Below are 6,988 nucleotides of genomic sequence, written 5' to 3' on the forward strand. Positions count from 1 at the left end.
ACTTCAAATTCTAGTATGGTGAAGCCGGGTGCTGCAGACTGTTCAAGTGCCCTCGCCAATTTGTTGATATATATTTTGAAGAGAGGGATACAGTTTAAGCCCCACTATCTCATCCCCGGCCCTGTGGAAAGAAATGTTTACATGTTTTTCTCGCATGTTTTTCCCCGAACACCACTTTCCGTCAATTTGTATAGCAGACCCTCATGCCAAATTGACTCTAAATATTTTTTTTTATCAACAAAGCACGAGAATCCTTTGCCTTGGTTTTGTTTTGTTTGTCTGTCAATTAGAGTGTGCAGGGTGAATACGTGGTCATATGGTAATTTGGTTAAAAGCCTATTTGAATTTGTAGTCTGTATATTTTATAATTGAATTTAAGATTGCTTGAAATTTTCAGATTTGATAGGGAAGCTGAGAGGTCAAATATACTGTTTTCTCCCTCTCCCAGAGCACATGAGGAATGAGGGCAGCATTGTCAGAGTGCTGTCCATAGATACACACCGGGCTGTGATGCTCTTTGTGTGTGTGTGTGTGTGTGTGTGTGTGTCCCAGAGCACCTGAGGAATGAGGGCAGCATTGTCAGAGTGCTGTCCATAGACTCTCTAACAGGCGTAAGGAGACCCAGGTGTGTCAGAGCAGTGATCCGCAAAGTGACCACTAATGAAAATGAATGTGTTGTGCTTGTACACTCTTAGAAAAGGAACTATCTGAACCTAAGTGTTCTTCTGCTGTCCATATAGGAGAACCCTTTGAAGAACCATTTTTGGTTCCAGATAGAACCCTTTTGGGTTCCATGTAGGACCCTTTCCACAGGAACCCAAAAGGGTTCTATGTGGAACCCAAAATAATTCTCCCTGGAACCAAAAGGGTTCTCCTACAGGGATAGTTGAAGAACCATTTTGGAATCCTTTTTTCTAAGAGAATATAAGATGCTGAGGGGGAAGTTGAGGGAAAGCATCATTACATTCAATAAGGAGGTTAACTGCATAATGTTAAAACTCCTTTTGGCAGCCATCCCTTGAACACGTGGTTTCTTCTTTTCATTACATATTTTTTAACATCCAAAATGTAACAAGTGCACCCTGGGCAGATGGAGAATGGGCAAGCTCCCCCAGAGGGCAAAACTTAATTTTTATATTTTGTTAAACCAACTGACAATGAAAAATGTTAAAGGGAAGAGAGGTCCCCTGCGTTGGATCAGAATGTGTGGAGAGAAAGACATGCCGTGTGAATCTGCATGTGCACGTGCATGTCAGTCAGTCACGGGGAGCATCTGAATGCATCATGGAAGCGAATGGTGCCATGCATGTTTTTGCTCAGCTAACCCCCTGCCTGTGTTTTTCCCCGATCCATAAACAATCCACACTCAATCCATGTTTTCTTCCCCCTCTCTTCTTTGATGGCTCAATGGACGCCGTGTGGGAGGTGAGCTTGCTTGTTTAACTGGCACAGTCATTCCATTTGACAAAATGTGATAGTTTTATGGTTTCCTTCATGTTCTCTTTCATGTTTAACTCATTTGTTTCTTTGATACATCCTGTGGTGAATGTTTTGTGTTCAGATTTTCAAAAAGAAAGGTTTCCTCGCTTCCTCCATTATCAGTAGTGTAAAGAAATCAAGCAAAAATACTTTAAAGTACTACTTAAGTCGTTTTTTGGGGTATCTGTACTTTACTATTTTTGACAACTTTTACTTTACTACATTCCTAAAGAAAATCATGTACTTTTTACTCCATACATGTTCCTTGACACCTAAAGGTACTACACAGTAAATCTGAAAGTGTTAAATCAACACCTAAAGTGTTACATTTAACACGGTCAGTGAGTACATACGGTCCCACTCTACACAGAGTAAAAAGCACACTGATCAAAGTGTTACATTTCTAGTGTTGATTTAACACTGAAGAGTGCAAAAATTAACACTGCAGTACACTGGCCGGCATTGATAAAATGTAACACAAAGAGGTAATCAACACTTTGAGTGTTATAGTGACACTCACTAGTGTTGATCTAGGGTGACTCCCATTAGAGTAACAATGTGTTTATTCTTCAGTGTTAATTTATTTACTCTTCCCCCATGTAAATGGAAATTATATTTTGTAAAAGCACTTGGAATTTCACAATAAACTCAAGCAAAGCTGTTTCAACATTCAAATGTGTTTCTCACAACCTATCCATAAGTCTCAGCCCTGGCTTAAACTGTTATCAAGTCACAGTAGGGGACAATGTAGTCAAGAAAATCCATTGCTCCATATGACATGAGCAAATTAAAAGGTTTGTGGTACATGATGTCATTTACATGAAATACCTTGCATGGTGGACTTTGCTTCAAAACAACTGTAAATGCATGCAAATGATCAAAACATAATGCTTCAAGAGCTGACCCAACCCAAAACAACATTTTCCTCTTTCAGAACAATAGCCGTAATCATGTAAAATACTGGCATTTCAATGGCTACTTCACCACATATGACCAAATCAAGACTATATTCTATACCATGGGGCTTTACCCATTTAACTGACAAAACATTTGTGCGCACTGAGACATTCAACTTGGCAGCGATCTCTTGGCCTTCTTTCAGGTCATTGAGCCTTGACCTGAAGCTAGTCGATCCTGGCTGAACGTTTCCCAATTATATGCCATGTGATTTTGGTGTTCCTTGGCTAAGTTCATAGTGACATTCTTAAAACTCTACAATTGCTTTTTTAAGGAAATTATGTTTTGCCTTGTAGCGCATACACGAGTGAAGAATGGGCCCAATATTCCTTTCACAATGAGGATATTGTATCGTGAAGTGGTGTTTCGGTAAACAGATTTCAGTCAGGAAACAGATACTTGAAAAGCCTATGATGTTCAGCAATGAACTGCTTCAGACAGATAGTCAATTTTTACAATGTGTAGCAGTAGTAACAGAAGTAGCTTCCAGTATTTATCATCTTACTGTAAGACAAGTTTTATCTCAAATTGTGCATTATACCAACGGAAAATGTGTCTGTCATATTGAAGTACTGCAGAGAGTTCAATAAGTAAGCATGCTTCACACCGTACACCTGAGGTAGTGTTTGGGTTTGACTGAATAGTTTGAAAATGGTCTGAGTGCATGTGTTTTGTTCGTAAAGTCACTCTTGGGTCATCCTCAGAGAACAGTTTGAAAATCCACTTTCTCGGTGAGGCAAAAACGAGCACTAAAAGATTCCACAAAACCAAACAGGCAATGTATACCAAGATTATCTCCAGTTACTTGGACGATACTGCCATGTATACGACCACTGAAGAAGGGAACTTCAATCCCCTCAGTCTCAAGCACTTTCAAATCGCTTACTATTGGCTCAAGAATGGAATCAAATCCATAAGTTTTAAGGTCCTGGACATGGAAGAGTGCACAAGTGAATATTTACCAAAATGTAATAAAAATTTGGGGTAAAATTTCTCAAAGTAACGTTTATACCTCCCAACTTGTGAATACCCATTTTTGATCCCGATGGGATTAGCAGTCTCAAAGTCATCATAAAAGAGTTGAATTTGCAATGCATTTTTCTCTTTAGAAAAGAGAGGATGTCTCTTCATATATAGTCCATCTTCCAAATCAAAGTAAACTCCATCTTTAAAATTGTGCCCCAAGTTAAACATGCCACTTGTGTTTGGGTTCTTCAAAATTGACTGCAATGTCTGGAGAGTTGGAACGTGAGAAAATGTATCAGTTCTGACTATTTGATCATAAGTTCCAGCAGTGTTGTTTCTTCTATTGTCAAATCTAACACCAAGGACTTTCTCAACTGGTTGAACTGTTCCCCATTTTTGTATGAAATAAGCACTTCGTTTTGATACCGAATTCAACAATGTGCAAGGATTTTCAATATCCTGAAAAGAATGTTGGATTTTTCTGACAGTTTCTGTGTCTTTTGAAGATATACGTGTAAGAGCAGTCACTTTAGCTTGACCCAGTATCTCTTGAACTGCTTCTTCCACGGAAGATACAAAACTATTTACAGTCATCTGACCAACACATGCAGCCTGCAGTTGTGCAATAGCAGATGTACACATATCAAGTGTGTTTTTGTTAGATGTTGGTACAACATGCTTACAACTAGAATTTGAAGGGAAATTAGCATTATTTGGCTCACTATCAATGGCTGTATTAGCATCCAAGTTAGTGTTTAACAAAATTTGAGTCTCTGGAATGTGCCCTTCTCAACTGCTTCCTGAAGCCTGAAAATGTACCAAATACACGACAACAATCTGCTTGACCACATGTTAGTCTACGAGTTCTACCAGGGCACAATCCATGCATCAACTTGAGATGCCTCACGAACAAGTTGGTACTTCCATGACTAGCATGGCAAACAAAACATATCATTAGAACTTAATCAGCATTAGTACAGGAGTTTAGTTCTGAGCTCAGCAACCCTCGGAGTCTCCTTAACCTTCCCAATGTCTATGTTGTATACGCTGTCTGTATGAAGGTGTACATGTTGCGCAGCATTGTATTGTAAGCCGTACCAAAAACAAAGTGAGTCTTGAAAAGCTCATCGAAGGCACCAAGAGCGCTCGTTGACTTGCAAGGCTCGCTTGTCCAGGAGGAAGAAGTAAGCGTGGATGCTGCTCTTCCTGGTCTCGACTGCAAGACGACACGGTTGGCGGCTCTGGTCAATCACATTAAGGTGCTCCTGGATACTGGTTCCTGCCTGAAGACGAAAAAAACGAACACCATAATTAGTTCATCATAACGGCTGCAGCACTGTCCAAGAATAAGAATGCCAATACAAACCTTTTGGAATATCACAAGATGCTGTTCAGTTTGGGATGCAGACATCTTGCCTGGTCTTTTTCGGCCTTGTGATGAAGGAAGAATCAAATGGAGCAGGAGAAGGATGGACGAAGGATCATCGTCCCATCCTAAACAAAGAGATCCTGATTAAAATTGTAAATTCCGTCAGTGACATTAACATTTCAGAGTTATTTGCAATATAAATGATAAATTATGATCATCTAACCATCAGAATTCGTGTCAGCTCCCTCATCAACTGCAGATTCTGCCATCTGGATCAGCTCCTGAAGTTCAGCTCCCTGAGTGGCCTTGCTTAGGGTCTTGCTTAGCATGATGGTATTTTGCTTGCATGTAGTTGGCCACCTCTCCAAAAACTTGTCTGATGCTCTCCAAACAGCAGCATAAAATCCTGTTCAATCTGAAACAAATAAGACAAAAACATTCCACTTCAACCTCCAAAACAGAGTCTGAGTAAATCACCAGCCCACACATTATTTGAACGACTATTACTGGCCAACCTAAATTGACATCTAGAGCTTAAATGCGATTTATACAACTTGAAACTGTTTTAATTCAAAAAGTCTTACCAACCCTTCACATCCAGAAAGCGTGGAAATTCGGTTAAGATGGTGGAGCATTTACCCAGGTCGTGGGTCATCCTGTATCCTTCCTGTACTCAAAGGTCAATTTCATGGCCTCTCAGCACTGGTCTTCACTCAGGGTAGCCAAAGTGGATGGACTGGACTCCCTCTCAACAGTTGGCACTCCAGAGTATAGTTGAGTGGGTCGTTTCTCTGATGAAGCCAAATTCCTCTGAATGGTTTTGATTCTATACGAGAGGTACACTTCTCCACTATTAGGATCGTAATAATGTTCCTTAAGAAAATGAACATGGTTACTAATCTTGAAAGAAAAAACAAATAACCAAGTCCCATTTGCTCAGATACTGTGCCAGACGAATTAAACGCAGTTGTAATGTATACTTACATATCCATTTGCAGTGTGTAGGGATCCTTCAGGTATGGGAACAAGGACACAATGCCTTGTGCAAACATTTCTCTCACACTGCGCGGTGGTGATGTCCTGACAAAAATATAATGTTATGTTTAGGCAGCAATCAGAATCTCCACAAGCAGCACTGGTCCCCAGTCAGCTAAATATCAGGAGTGATTTTTTAATCAGTATCATGCCCATCGAGTTTGATACAAGATAAATCTTCTACCAATAGCAGTGGATGGTCAGCAGTAGCTTAACCAATTATGTGACTGAGATACTGATACAGAAGTCATTTTTAACATTCAGCAGATATGGGAGCAAGTAACACTCAACAATTTTTATTTGGAATCTTTCCTTTAAACTTACCCATGAGTCTCCGTCATCGCCGAAAACAAGAACGTTGATCATCTTTCATCTGGTGAGGTCAGTCAGGCTTTTAGTTTTGGAGTATTCTTTGATGACAACCTCTCCACCAGGCTTTTTTCCCCCAGTATGCTCTCTATTAGCTGTAAAAAAAAAAGTGAAGCAATGAAAAATCTATTTGATGCCAAGGGAATTGAAGAATGATTTTACAAATGTACATTTTTTGCTTCACCATCAGATATTTGACACTTTCTGATTAACTCACCTTAATCAGATTAGTCCTCAATATATAGTAAGCAGCCGAAATAAAGAGAACAAACTAGCATGAGGCGAAAAAAGCTTGGTGCTGAAATGAGACGCGCCCATGGAACCGTGGAGCAGACTAACTGCAAAGGAGAGGGGCAAGCTAGTTAGCTAGCAACTCTAACATTAGCTGCACACGCACACACACACAATCAAAACCGTTAGACTATTTATGTTACACTGCAGTCTGACAACCATGTATCAAAATGCTAAATAATATCAGTGAAATAGTTGTTTAAAACTCACCTTTGTGGGGAACACATTAGGATTTTGTTGATCCAACAAAGGTGTCGAGAAAAGAGGAAATTTGAACGCAGAAACTGAATTTATGGGTGGGGTTGTGATGTTTACACTGACTGAGTGAAAGTCTACACCAGTAGAGTAAAATTGTACACCTTAGTAATTAATACCAGTTATCAGCACTGACTCCAGGGGTCATTTGGCACTGCCAGTTGCTAAAACAACTCTATGGGAGTTGATCACTTTTGACACTGTGAATTTAATATGGGTGATTTTACTGTGTAGTTACATTTTGAATGCTTAGCAGGACAGGAAAAT

At 39.8% G+C, this 6,988-nt stretch overlaps 2 long non-coding RNA genes across 2 annotated transcripts; both read right to left on the reverse strand.

Moving 5' to 3' along the window:
* Nucleotides 1-1,391: 1,391 nt before the first annotated feature.
* LOC110538032 lies at nt 1,392-5,181 on the reverse strand. The gene is made up of 3 exons (XR_005035094.1): nt 4,995-5,181; nt 4,769-4,896; nt 1,392-4,685 (listed from the first exon to the last, which is right to left on the reverse strand). It is a non-coding gene; the product is annotated as an uncharacterized LOC110538032 (long non-coding RNA).
* Nucleotides 5,182-5,369: 188 nt separating this feature from the next.
* LOC110539155 lies at nt 5,370-6,529 on the reverse strand. Its single transcript, XR_005035301.1, has 4 exons — nt 6,393-6,529; nt 6,131-6,270; nt 5,756-5,851; nt 5,370-5,644 (listed from the first exon to the last, which is right to left on the reverse strand). It is a non-coding gene; the product is annotated as an uncharacterized LOC110539155 (long non-coding RNA).
* Nucleotides 6,530-6,988: the final 459 nt, after the last annotated feature.

This window comes from Oncorhynchus mykiss, chromosome 12, assembly GCF_013265735.2.
Source record: "Oncorhynchus mykiss isolate Arlee chromosome 12, USDA_OmykA_1.1, whole genome shotgun sequence".
Lineage (NCBI taxonomy): Eukaryota > Metazoa > Chordata > Actinopteri > Salmoniformes > Salmonidae > Oncorhynchus > Oncorhynchus mykiss.